Raw genomic sequence first — 14,551 nt, 5'->3', positions numbered from 1 at the left:
CCACGACGGAGCTGGAAAATCCCGACCTGAGAGTTCCCTGTATCTCCCAGTCGAAAATTTAAAATTGCTCCTCTGAGGCCTGTTGATGAGCTCTACGACAAGCTCAATAACCAGTTAATTGAAGGCGTGCAGGTTTCCAGCTCCCTGCCCCACCTTGCTCTAAAAATCGCTTCATGTTCTAGAGGCGTTGGGATTCAGCAATGCCATCGGAGGATATTATTTTCAATGTGCACTCACAATGGAGCTCACCCTCACGGGCAATTGAAAATCCAGCCTGGGGGTGTCTACTCCTAGGCCTAAATTTTCTGGGGGGTGGGGGGGGCGAAGTGGGAGTTGGCGCGGGTGGGTCCACGCTGCCATTTTACGTGGTCGGGCCAATCCCGAGGACAGCGGGATTGGGTGGGCGGCAGGGGGCCTGCAATGACTACTGGGTCCAATGGCGGCCCAGCGGCCTGTTTTAAAAAGTTGCTGCAGCCTTTCCGAGGCTACAAATTATGGCCAGTGGAAGGGCTCCCCAGAGAGCTGCTGGTGAGCAGACCAGGCAGGGGGGCACTGTGCCCCTCGTTTTTCTGATGACTGCCTTGCTGCCCTTCTCAAGGAGGTGGCAGCGCAACGGGAGGTCTGCGTACCCCAGGACGGGGGAAGGAGGCGGCCCCCCTCCCCCCCCCCCCCCCCCACATGACCAAACATGCCTGGGAGGAGGTGGCGGAGGTCGTGAGCACCCGGGACATGGCGCAGCGCACCTGGATCCAGTGTCGCAAGCGCTTCAAAGACCTGTTGTGCTCAGGAAGGGTGAGGACAATGTTGGCATTGGTCAACTTAACCCAGCAGGTAGGCTTTCCCCCCTGGTGCCCCCCACCCCCAACAAGTCTGAGGGTAGTGACTACGTTGAATCATTGACAGCATGTGTCCTTTGCTGAGTGGGACTGCAGATATTGCCCATGTTGAGGTAACCCTGAGAGGGTGCTGAAGAGATGGGTTCTGCCCCTGCAGCAAGTAGTACCCTAAGACCCATATTACTGTTTTGGGGGCAACCTGGAGGAGCTGCTCCAAGGTGGTGTAGCAACGATTGATCTGCTGCCCTCTGCCCTCCATGTGCTTGCGCCTCCTTGCTATGGAAGGTGCGTAATGTGATGTAGGCAGCTTTTGACCAAGGGGAGGGGCGGGGGGTGGGGAACAGGCCTGGCATCTTTGTGTGAGTATTCGGCAGCAGCAGGGTGAGGAGGTACTGGAGCCCTGCAATGTCCAATTCTAGTTGGGGTGATCCATCCGCGAAGAGAATCCAGGTACAAGTAGCACTAATCAATGCTCTTCTCTCCTTTTCAGGAGAAGAATGCTCATAATGCAGCCAAGCGGGTGAGGACTGGTGGAGGGCTTGCACAGTTAGCAATTCTCAGCCTCTTCACACAGGAGGCCCTAGATTTGGAGAGGCGCCATGCGCCCAGGACCACCAGTGTCAGTGAGGCTGGGGTGCCACGGACAGATATGTTTGACCAGCAGTGAGGTTACCATTGTTGTCCCAACAGCCATGGCAGCGCTGAATGTTCAGTGATTGAAGTTTGCAACATGGCTTGACCGTTGCTTATGGAAGGATGAGCGAATAATGATCCAGGGGATAGGGATACACATTGACATTGTCTCCACGTTAACTGATTCAATGTCCTTGTTCTTCCTTTCAGCAACAGTACAGCAGGGCCGGGTGGAGAAGCAGCAGAGGCCCCCCTCTCACACCTGAGGGCCCTGAAGTCTCACCAGCGTCACACCATTTTTGCCAGGCAGGCACCAGTGCAGATATTAGCACGTTGGTGGGAATTTGAACATCAGTGAGTGTCCTGTGGCACAGCGGTGAGGGCACTTCACAGTCATTGGAGGAGCTGGCAGAGACAGAGAGTGCCCATGGTGCCAGCAGTTGGAGGACTGCATGGGACCAGGCATATGCTCAGTCGGTGCCTGATGATGTGCCCCTGGAGTCGTCTGCGACACAGCAAGCGCAGGAAATGTGGCCGGTGTTCGGGAGCATCTGGGGGAGATACAGAGGCTATGCTTGGCTTGGTGTCCGTGGTGGACGAGTCTAGGCGGACTATCGCCAAAGCAATGAGCCTCATGTCTGAGTGCCATGCGTCCTCCATAGAGACAGTGGTGACTCTCGTAGAGAGGGACCTCCAGGAAACCAATCAGGGTTTCCTGGGGATGCGCTCGGACCAGCAAGCCCTCACATCAGCATTGACGTCAGCTGGTCAGTGCCAGTGTGGGAGATGATCTGGGCACCAATTTTCCCAGCTTGGTGCCCATCCATCCACGGTGAGCAGGGAAGTCCGATGCAACCTCACGTCAGCGCAGCAGCTGCCTGTCATCACTGCGAGCTTTTGTCAGGGCGCCCTGGATGAGGGCAGCAGCTCCTCCGCCCCTCTGCCACTGACTGTTGCATCCAGTGAGGCTAAGACAACTGGGGAGATGCCAACTGTGGAACTGGTAGTCCCCTCCCAGGCAGGGCCAGCACTGGCTCCACGGGCCAGAGGACGGCCGCCAAGGTCATCGAGGCCAGCAGGACAGCAGAGTCAGCAGGCTGTCTCAGATGCCACTCCCAGCGAGGGGTCAGCACCAAGACGTAGCACCTGAAAATGTAAACATAAGTTACCTTAGGCACACCACGGGTTTATCACTGGTACTTTTGTGTTGGCCCGCAATGAGGTTTTTATGAGTTGGTGTGATTTTTAACACCTTTTTCATTTTGTTTCATTAAGTTTCTTTGGTTGCAATATTAAATTCAGAAATGTCACCATGGCTGAGGTTGCCTCTTTGGTTCTGCAGGTGGATGGTTTCCAATAATGTAATGATTGCTTTGTGGGACATTCAGCTTTATTAACAATGACCTTAGTTAATGTTCCTAACCAGGCAGATTTTTCACTTAGGTCTCGAATATGGAGCATACAGCCCAGGCTTGTCCTGGTGGCCATATGTGGTGGGCTAGCTGAAGGTTCGTTGGATTAAAGCCTCCCGGGTGTCCCTGCCTCCCTGGAGTATGCCCAGGTCAGCATCTAACCCGTCAGCATTTCTCAGTGTGTGCTCATTCCCGGACTCACTGCTGGACTCATCGTGTGCAGCCGCAGCCACCGCGTCAATGTCTTCGTCATCCACTGCGTCCCCCCTTTCCAGAGCAAGATTGTGGAGAATGCAGCTTGTAGCCACTATCAGCGACACACGATCTGGGGGGTAATGGAGTGCGCCCCCTAAGCGGTCCAGGCATCGGAAGCGCATCTTGAGAAGATCGATGACTCTCTCCACCACAGCCCTTGTGGAGGCATGGCTCCTATTGTACCGCTGCTCAGCTTCTGTTCTTGGATGGCAGAGGGGCGTCATGAGCCACCTTTTGAGGGTATAGCCCTTGTCACCCAACAGCCATCCATCCAGCCAGGCTGGAGCACTGAAAAGCCCCGCCACCTGGGAGTATCTGAGGATATAGGCGTTATGGGAGCTGCCTGGGTACCTGGCACAGACTTGTAGAATCAGCATCCTGTGATCACACACTATCTGCACGTTCATGGGGTGGAAGCCCTTCCTGTTGATGAAGGCACTGGGCTCACCTGCTCGTGCCTTGATGGCCACACGTGTGCAGTCTATAGCACCCTGGACACGGGGGAAGCCAGCAATGGCCGCAGAGCCTCTGGCTCACTGTGCCTGGCTTGCCTAGTCTCAAAGGTAGAGGATGACGGTCAATTTTTGCCCGAATAGGGCGTCTGTAATCTGATTGACACAAGTGTGGACAGCTGATTGGGAGACACCGCAAAGATCACCCACCGAGCCCTGGAAGGAGCCGGAGGCATAGAGGTTGAGGGCAGCTGTGACCTTTACAGCCACTGGCATGGGGTGTCCACCCACACAGTTAGCGGAGATCTCAGGCCCAATCATCCGACAGATATAGTTGACTGTCTCCCTTGAGAGATGAATCCCCTCCAGACACTGCACCTCAGGCATATTGAGGTAGCTGCTTTGCCACCTGTATACCCTGGCAGCAGGATAATGGCGCCTTCTGCGGCCCCTTCCGCCTTGGACTGCCTCTTGGCCCTGCACCCCTTGTATCTGTGCTTGGCTTCCCAAAGGTCGCTCCCCTGGAGGCTGAATGTGCACTCCTGGCCTCTCCCCCCTTCTAGCTGTCGATTATCACTGTCGATTGGCACCTCAAGGGACTTAAGTGGCCTGTTGATTAATGGCGGGCGAGTATCGGAGAGCATCGCGTGCCTGCCCAACGAAATATTGCGATGGCGTGTGGTGACGTGGCTGATGTCACCACGTGTCATTTTACACGTGTGCATGCCCCCACAAGCCAATGGGAAAATTCTGCCCCTAGTATCTTGACAATGTCAGTCTACATTCCGACTCTTCGAGAATGTATTGGAACAGCATGGCACTGTAACTTTTCTTCATTCTCCATGGAAAAGTGCCTAGTTTTCTAGTCAGCAACTCCCTTTAAGAGTCAAGAACTCATTTGGCATGGGAAACAGTAGAGTTAACCTTCCTGGCACAGGATTTTAGAGTTCCAGGATGTGATGGCATGGTACAATCTACCATGGTAATGTATTTCTTCACATGTAAACAGTAAGCTCTTACTTAGCAGCCTTGGATTTCAAACATGTAGCTATAATAAAATTAAATCCCTCCTCTTTTTTTCCTCCATCGAGTGGGAACAGTGCGTGACAGGAGCTGAAATCAACCAAACCCACCCAATGGCCTGATGCCAACTCGTTCCTGCCTGGTGACAGTTTTGCAGTTGGCCAAGGCTCCTGCTGTATGCAAGCAAGGTCCTAATTTAAATCTAAAAGTCACGTCTTAATAATTTATTTAGAGCCACAGTGTGATTTTTATGACAGCTTGGCACTCGCTCGCCCTGTGTCAAACTCGCCAACAAAGCTTGGCGAGATTCAGCAGAATAACCTGGGGGGTGGGGGCGGGGGGGTTGGTGAGAAGCCACTTTTATTCAAAAGTGTATTCCTTGGGGGTCAGGAAGTGCAGGGATGCTCCTCGGAACAGCACAAAAAAATCCTTGGACTTCTCCTGGCCTGGCCTTTCTTCTTCGCCCTCACATCTACAGCTGTTTGGGAACCACATGCACTTGTCCTTTGTCGAAGACTGTTGTCTCGGATCTCTGATGAAGGCCAGCTCCCGCCCCGATTCCCACACCCGTCGGCTGGTTTTGACACCATTTCTTCCAATTTCGAGTGCAAAACTGATGTCGAGTATTAAAATGAGGCCGGTCCTCACCTCTTTCAGAAACCCTGGGTGCGGTGCCTGCTTTGGTCTCCCCATGTACAAATCACGCCTTCCAATTAAAACTTCCCTCACAATGTGAAATGGCATCCTGCGAAGTACATGTGATATCCTTGCTGATCTACAGCACAAGTATAAATATCAATTAACATTCTCACAACTGTGCTTTGCAAAGAAGCTCCATTTCCTACCCCAGGGTGTGTAATGATGGTGACAAGATTTTATGAGCCATGCTATAGCATGGCTGATATGTTTTCATTCTTCCTTACACTGGCACTCAACAGAAAGTTACAACAGTTACAACTAGCTGGCTTTGACATAGAAAACCCTTTGTTCCTTTACGACCTTGTGATTCATGATATCAAGCAATATGCATCATGAGGTAAAATCTCTACAAACTTGGGATTTAACTGGATTTAAGCAGGCAACGGCATTTAATCAAGTTCAAACCAGTTTGACATTTTGGAGGCTGACTCTATATAGGACCCAATTTAACTCTGTGTAATTGGATTGCTTTTAAATGAGTTAAAATCTCACCCTATTTGTGCACTCAGAGGCACATAGGCCAGGATTTCTGTTCCAAGCAAGGTAAGGCTCATATAGTTCCAGAGTGGAGGCTCACAGATGATGTGATTGTTATAGTTTGAATATTTTCTGAATCCTTTGTCTGTGCTCATATGTAAGAAAGTAATTCTCATAAACAGCTGAGTCTTTAATAAACTGATACACATGTCATGAATGGGGTTCTGGGATTAGCAATTGTATCAAATAGTGCAAAGGCAGCTGAAACCTCAGACCTGTCAATCATCCTTGAAGAGAATGCTGATGTGCAAATGTTCACACATCAGATTTCTGTGAATCTGTTAATCTCTTAAAGAACTTACATTTACATAGCGCCTTTCATATCCTCAAATTCTTCACAGCCAATCACTTATCCAAATACAGCCACTGTCAGGCCAATACAGCAGGCAATCTGTGCACAGGGAGGTCTCACAAATGGCAATGTGTGACCAGTTCACAGAATCAGGGAATGATTACAGCACAGAAAGAGGCCATTTAGCCCATTGTGTCTGTAAGGGCTATCCAAATGAACAGTTTACCTAATGCCACTCCCTGCCTTCTCCCCATAGCCTTGCCCATTCTTTTCAGATAATAATCCAATTCCCTCTTGAATGCCTCGATTGAACCTGCCTCCACCACTCTTTCAGGCAGTGCATTCCAGATCCTAACCATCCACTAGGTGAAAAAGCTTTTTCCCATGTCGCCATTGTTTCAAATCTATACCCTCTTGTTCTCGATCCTTCTACTAACGGAAACAGTTTCTCCTTATCTACCCTAGCCAGACCGTCATGATTTTGAATAACTCCATTGAATCTCTCAACTTTCCCTTCTCCAAGGAAAACAGTTCCAAATTCTCCAGTCTAATATAATGTAATTTTTGTCTGAGAAATGAGTGTCAGGGCATCTATAAGGCTCTCCTCTTCTTTCAATAGTGTCGTGGAATCTTTATCACCAGCTAAACAGGCAAGGCAAAGCCTGAGATTAGGTTTGAATCCAAAACTTTCGGATTCAGAGGTAAAGTGCAGGCAAATTAAATTATGTGCAGCTAAATTAGCACCTCAAACTAAACATTAACCAATCGAAAATAGAATATGTTAATGCAGCATTAGCATAATGACAATTTGAAAATCTGGGTTTTAGCTCGAGAATTAACCTCTTTCCTTAGCTAATGTTAGAAAGTTCTGCTTAACTTCCCTTTTCAGACATAACTTTCTCATTTTTAGTTTATGCTCCTTATATTTGCACCCTTAATTTTGGCAATCACCTACAACTTCAATTAGGTCACTTAAAAATCTTCTGCTTTCCAAACAGAAGACATTCAGCTTCCTGACACCCACAATAACCCTGATTACTCATCTTTGTACTTGCTCAAGAACAAAGTAACCAAGTGATAAACAGACTAGTCTGTCACCTTGGCTCAGCTGATAGCCCCTGAAAGTATGAAAGTTGTGAGCTCAAGTGCTATTCCAGAACTTGTAGTACTGAGAGAAAGTTGCTTTGCTTTGGATAAGACATGAAACCAACGCTGTGTCTGTCTGTTCAGCTGGATGTGAAAGATTCCATGGTACTATTTGAAGGAGGAAAAAGTTTTCTCTTTGCATTGTGGTCAACTTCCAACAAACACCACCACAAAATAGATTAACTGATAACTCATTCTTGGTGGGATCTTGCTCTGTACAACTTGTCTGCAAAAGTTGCATTAGTGATAAGGGGTGATATAAATGGAAGTCTTTCTTCCACAAAGTATGGGTAGGAGAAAATTAAAACCACCTTTATGTAAAGCCTAGCATAAAGTTAGCAAACCTAAAAAATAAATGGGAAGAAAGAAAGAGTTGCACTTATCGCACCATTTACAATGTCACAAAGAGCTTTACAGCAAATTGCAGTTTATTTACCACTGTAATGTAGGCAAGGTGGCCAATTTGCACATAGCAAGACCCTACCAACAGAAATATTAAAATTAGTGATGAGGCCGTCAGAGCCTAAGTACTTTTAAAAGAAGTATGTCCCTCGAGTTTTACATTCATTGTCTGCTAGTGAATTGCAACACTTTCCAATATTTCGGTTTCACTCTTCTCCATCTTTTTTAGGAATTCAGTTATAAGGTCATGCTCTGCAACAGGCATGTACCCAGTCACACACTCTCGTGCTCATCCTATGAATATTTCTCACTGCATCCTTTTGAGAATTGCTTATGCATGTGATGGTTATCCATCAGGGAATTTTCCTAGTGCACTAATTGAAATTAATTGACTGAGACGTGCTGACCATCAAAGTCCATGGAAAACATTTCTGTCATGATAGCTCATTTTGCCTGAGTCAAAATGTGTGGGCTCAAGCCCTACCCCAGATTTGAAAACATTAGCTTGACTGATAATTCATGCAGTGCTGAGGGAACATCCTCAAATATGTCATTTTCCCTATGGGATATTAAAATGATGCTCTCTCTATGCCATCTGGTGGTTTTGCAACACACTAAAGATCCCGGAACACTATTTGAAAAGGATTAGGTGATGTTCTAACCAACATTCTTCCTCAACCAACATCACACAAACACCTTAACTAGCCATTCAACTTATGCCCATTTTTGGGACCTAGTATGTCACATTTACCTACATGACAATAACATTTCATAAATAATTCAGTTGTGAAACACTTTGGGATATCTTCAGTGTAAGATAAGGTACTGACATGGTGTTGACTCTGGCGCAAGCACTCCAGTTCACATATTCTGATAGCCTGTAGTTGTCATCTGCTACCTAAGCAACACTATGATCCTCAATATCAAATGGGAACTCTGAACCTTAGAAACACTTGGTGATGGTCTGTGCTTTGACAATATTAAAGTCTTGCTTATGCCAGTGAAAGGCATCAAGGATTGTAAGGCTTTGGAAGCACTCTCACTTATGCAACCATAGCAGAAACTTTTCATGGACAGCTTTTGAATATTTTGCAATGTCTTGACTCAATGAATGGAATTCTGATGAAAATGTTGGACACAAAGTATCTGACTAATGGTGCAAAGCCTACGTCTCTCTGTTTCAGGATGTCAACAGGCATTGTCATCAAAGGGAAGTACTTGCATATCTGCCTGATGAGCCATCTTTTGATTGAACTTCTTGAACCATATATTCCTGTAGTCATGCATTATGTGTGAAATACATCACTGGCATTTCTTTTAGGTTCAGGGTTTTGGAGGAGAGAGGAGTGAAAATGAGAGATAAATTAACATTCCTTGCTGCTCTTTCTTCCTGAGCAATGTCTATATTGAGATGTTATTATTCACCAATGGTGCACAATAGAACATATTGGTCTTATCCTTGTTAACTGTCAACTGAAAATTCTTTGCACCTATGAACACCAGTCTGTTTAGCTCTTAATCCCAGCTCCAACTTGAAGGCAGCTATTACCTTACTAAAACGCAAAGAAACCTGAACATATCATATCTGGGCTGTTCTCATACAACATCCAGTACATAGTCTAAGTCAAGTAGATTCTTCCTCCCCTCCCACCCCATCCCCCCATTCCCTGCTTTTCCTCGCTTATCCTCTCTAACCACAAATGATAATGAGACAAAAACACATTTGAAAGAGGTTTACCCTTGGGGGTGGGGGGAAGCAGGCAAAGAGATATGTGTCCCTCCAGTCAAATTATTTTAAAACACAATTCCAGCAAAAGAAAACATACTCATTAGATAAGACAGGTATAGTGTACTAAAACAATAGGCAATAAAATACATCAATATTTTGTCAGTTATAAGAGGCAATTCTTGGTTAATGGAAGGGGTTATGAATTATACATGAATTGAAATGTACAAAAACATAGGAAGCCAGACTGATGAGCATTATAGTGATACACAATAAAGATAGAAACCAATCAGATTTACAGGTGGAAAAAAATTAAAACAAGTATGAAAAAAAAATCAATACAACACAGGATTAGATATTTGAGTGGGATAAAGAAGCAGGGATCTAAATCTGTCTATGAGATCTGCTGGAATGAGTGAAGCTGAAACAAAAGATTTGTTTTTATAAGGCTCATACCTTCACATTTCCTTGCATTGTTGGGTTTAGGGCAGGATAATCCTAACACCATCAATGTGAACCCACCACTAACCTTCTACACTATCCTCCTACAGCCATCTTTGGCCCTGGAGGATGACTTGGAGGCCAGAAAACTGCCCTTCATTGACTTCTGCTGGGATGGAATGGAAAATAATTCAGGTGCAGTCTTTAGGAACCTGCAGTCTGTTATAGGGCAACATCACTTCTCAGCAAGATGGCAGAATTGTCAGCAGCTGGAACTGTTAGGCCTATGATGACATCAACCCTCTGGCACATTGGGCCTATCCTCATTCCAGTGGGCTGCAGGGAGTGCGTGCAGATGTCACTTTCTCTCTAGAGAGCGGCAAGATAAACTGCTTCCCTAAGGCACCTCCCAAAACCTTCCCTTGTGGGAGCTTGAGACATTGGCCAGGATTTTCCCGTCCCACCAGTGATGGGCAAGATCGTGGGCAGGACAGGAAAGCTTGGGGAGCCGTTGACTTTTAACAGCTCTACAAATGTTCCCGTCCTGCCCACGACGATGCCCACCGGTATTGGGGTGGAAACGCCGCCCATAGACTCTGCATCACTGACACTGTGGTTAACTGAAGGCAGTGCTTCCCAAACCTTCTCCCGGTGTGACCCCATTTTAATGCCCCAGACTTTGCGTGACCCCAGAGTGAAAATTTAGGCTTATGAGATATATTGGCAGGGGATGGGGGCAGTGTGGGGGTGGGGGAATGGTCCTCAGGTGCTGAGAGGGAGGTGGGCTGTGGGCTTCAGCAGCTGTGAGGGAGGAAGGGCGTGGGCTTCAGTTGCTGAGAGGGAGGTGGGGTGTGGGCTTCAGCTGCTAAGAGGGAGGTGGGGTGGGTGTAGTAATTATAGTTTTGGGAGTAATCCTGTGTGGTAAGATCACATGATCTGTGTAAACCACTGTGTTAGCAGCATGGGGAACCTCTACAGCAGGAGTTCTTGTTTAATTATGGAGTTTGATGCACATGTGCAGTTCCTGTTGCTGTCTTGTAAATAAAGTTATATGTTTCCACTAAGAATATTTTCTGAAGATCAACTCTATAACAAACTGGCGATGAGAATGGGATCAGATTTGGTGCTGTACCTCACCCAGCGATTGTGAGTATCTAAGTTTGTTAAAAATAAAAGAAGATATACTCATCTGAAGTGCCACAGTTTGGCAGAATTGACCCCTTTGGGCCATCCACAGATGACTGGTCTCAATATATAGAATGTCTTGCATTCTTCTTTCAAGCAAATAAAATCACAGCGGAGGAAAAGAGGAGAGCGATTCTCCTTAGTATTTGTGGGAGCAAGATCTACAGTTTAATTTGAAGCTTGATTTGAAGACTTTCAATGAATTAGTAGACCTCAATAAGAGACATTTTCAACCCAAGCCCTCAGTCACAATGCAGAGATTCAGGTTTAATTCATGGAATAGAGCACCGGGGGAGACAATTAATACCAATGTGGTGAAATTCTAAATGGCATGCTCAGAGATTGTTTAGTATGTGTCAGACAGGATGACACTATTTAGCGAAGATTGCTGGCTAAAGTGAATCTTGATTTTAAGAAAGCGTTAGAAATAGCGCTGGCAGTGGAAAGTGCTGTAAGGAAATCACAAGCAATTCAAAGGATGCAAAATGGCGCTGTTCTCCTTGTCCAGTGGAAACAGTTGGCCAAAAGTAGAACAAAAAGCTGGGACTCTGCTGCGAAGCGAGAAACAGCCCCCGCTAACTGAAAAATGTGAGGAAACAGCTTAGCAACTAAATTGAAAAATAACTTAGATCAATCTGGAACCAATCAGTCTTCTGGCAATTGGCAATTTAAAAAAGTAGAATGTTATTTTTGTCACAGAACTGGAAATTTAATGAGACAGTGAAAGCGAGATTTAAACAGGCCTCCAAACAACAAATGAAATCCAATGAAGTCTAAAGTGTGGAAGAGCCAGAAACAACCAACTCTGTCATTTATTCATTATTCAACATGAAAGTTGGGAGGACAGAGCCGATATTTGTTACGGTGCAAGTGAACGGTAAACCCTTAAAAATGGAAGTAGACATGGGTGCTCCTACCACTGTAAAAGGAGAACACACTTTCAGATATTTAAATAAAGGTGATCAATAATTAAATTTGGAACAAACATCTACCAAGTTGAAAATATACACAGGCGAAGAAAGGTGTAGAGCTTTCCAGGATGTGAGTAGATAATGAAATCATGGTTAGCTCAACTACTGAACTAAGATAAGTTGAGTTTGCATCTGAGAGAAGTCTGGCCGACAGTGAAGTCAAAAAGAAGGCTGAGACTAAATTCTGTGGTAAAAAGAAGAAGACACGTAGAAAGTGGATGCAGAATTACTGATGAGGCGCTGACTTCGGACAAGACTAAGCCTAATACTTCCCAGTTTGGAGGGGAAGGTGGAGAAAAGTCAAGGGAACCAAAAAGCGATTCAGGATTTGCATAGTCATGAGCGACAATTTACTGTTGGAGAAGCAGTATTTGTAAGGAATTTCGATGGAGGACCGAAGCGGTTACCTGGTAAAGTGAATTCTGTGACCGGACCATTGTCGTACCACGTCGAAGTGAAGGGCCAGATCATATGTAAGCATGTGGATCATTTAATAAAACGTGAGGTACCCGAATAAAATGATGTTCCACCTGTAATCATTACTGAACCAGTGGTTCCTGTTGAAGTTGCTCAACTAAGGACAGACATGCCCAATGTCTCTGTCGGAGTGAAAGGCACTGAACTACAAGTGCCTAATGAGGTACCTGATGTTAATGTAGTTCTGGAGAATGTGTTTCTTACAAAAGAATCAGAAGTCATGGAGCTACGACGTTTCACACGGATCAGGCAACCTGTGTAAATATTGTAATGTCATGAGATAAATATCTTTGTAAATACCAAATATACAGAAAAGTTAAAGGGGGAGGAATGTAGTAATTATAGTTTTGGGAAATGTAGGACTATAGCTTTAAGCATAATCCTGTGTTGTAAGATCACCTGATTTGTGTAAAGCAATGTGTGAGCATTGCGGGGAACCTCTGCAGGGGGTGTCCTTCTTTATTTATGGAGTTTGATGCACATGTGTAGTTGCTGCTGTTGTCTTGTAAATAAAGTTATATGTTTCCACTAAGAAAAGTTGTCTGAAGATCAACTCTATAACAATGGGGCTTCAGCAGCTGAGAGGGAGGTGGGGTGTGGGCTTCAGCAACTGAGTGGAGTACTTTCCAGTTACTGCTAGTTACAGACTAGATTAGATTTTAAGAGCAAAATTTAAGAACAAAATTAACAATTAAAACTCCCCTCTCACCAAACTCCAAGGGCTAAATTTTTCCCCCTGTCAGGGGCATTGTGTGAGGGTGGGTGGGAGCGAGCACAAACCCGATTGGCGCCCCTGATCAGGCCCGCACCGCCATTTTATATGGGCGGGCCAATTAAGGCCCGCCCAGTGTGACGCTGACCCGGAAGTGCAGAGCACTCCCTGTGCGGGCGGGTGGGGATTACCTGAGTCCGGGGCCTGCGCTCTTTCATGCATACGCACGAAAGAAAATAGAAATCTCCCTGAGGCACAGAGCTGCCTCAGGGAGATCAGTTTAAATGAAAATTTAAATGAAGGGAAAAAAAAACTTTTAAAACATGTTCCCGCATGTGACATGGGAACATGTCAATGAATTTTTAAAATAATTTTTTTTGAATTTTAAAACACTTCATGAAACCTCATCCCGCCCATGGATGAGGCTTCATGAAAAATGCGAAGGCGGCCTGGGCTCTTCGCCTGCCCGCCAACCTTAAGGTTGGATGGGCAGCTCATTTAACTGTTTTAATTAGTTTTTAACAGGCCTTTGACAGTTTGGCTGTGCGCCCGCCGAACTAAAAATCTAAATGATGAGCGGTGATGTCGGGATGCCTGCCCGATGTCACTGCGCATCATTTTACATGTCGGCAAGCAGGCCCCATCCCCTGCGTGCCGGCCAGAAACTTCTTCCCCAAGTCTTCACTCAGTTAGTCAGCTGCACTCCCTTTGCCAAGGCTGCACTAAAGAACCCTGAATATATAGTAAACTGAACTGGGGCTTCAGTTGACACTGACCACTGCTGCCACTGCCTCTCATGCTGGATTGGTGACCTTGCTTGCTGGCCTTCACCCAGACTGGGACTAGAGGATACCATGATGGGCCTCTACTGCATCCAGTAGGCATTCGAGGGGGGGGCGTCGCTAAATCCTTTGGCAGCCATCAGTTCGCAGCAGCTTTCTATCCCTTGAAGAGCGCTAGCTCTGTGCCTTTAAATATAACACCCAGTTTACTGAAGGTCTGAGGTGATGGTGGGGTGGGTGAATCAGAGACTTGACGTGCTTCCCAGGAATGCATGATTAATGAGGTGGGATTGGGATGATATGCTGCAAAAACCCGGCATTGCGGCCAGCAGGTAAAACGTCCTTTTTCCCACCTGCTACCACACAGTCCAAATCTGGGACGCTTCTGCCCTTTATGAATAGGCGGTAAGTCAGAGGAAATTCCAGGCTCCAGTCTTGAGCATCAGGAAATTGCAGGATCAGGTTAAACAACAACAGATAATGAAGAAACTCCACAGCACGTTTAGGAACAGCTCATCTGATAAAGGCCAAAAGAATTTAAGTGGCATTGTTTCACAATACTGTTGCTTT

The sequence above is a fragment of the Carcharodon carcharias genome, chromosome 18 (assembly GCF_017639515.1).
Source record: "Carcharodon carcharias isolate sCarCar2 chromosome 18, sCarCar2.pri, whole genome shotgun sequence".
Lineage (NCBI taxonomy): Eukaryota > Metazoa > Chordata > Chondrichthyes > Lamniformes > Lamnidae > Carcharodon > Carcharodon carcharias.
The sequence above is the reverse complement of the archived record's forward strand: the minus strand, read 5'-3'. Positions refer to the sequence as shown.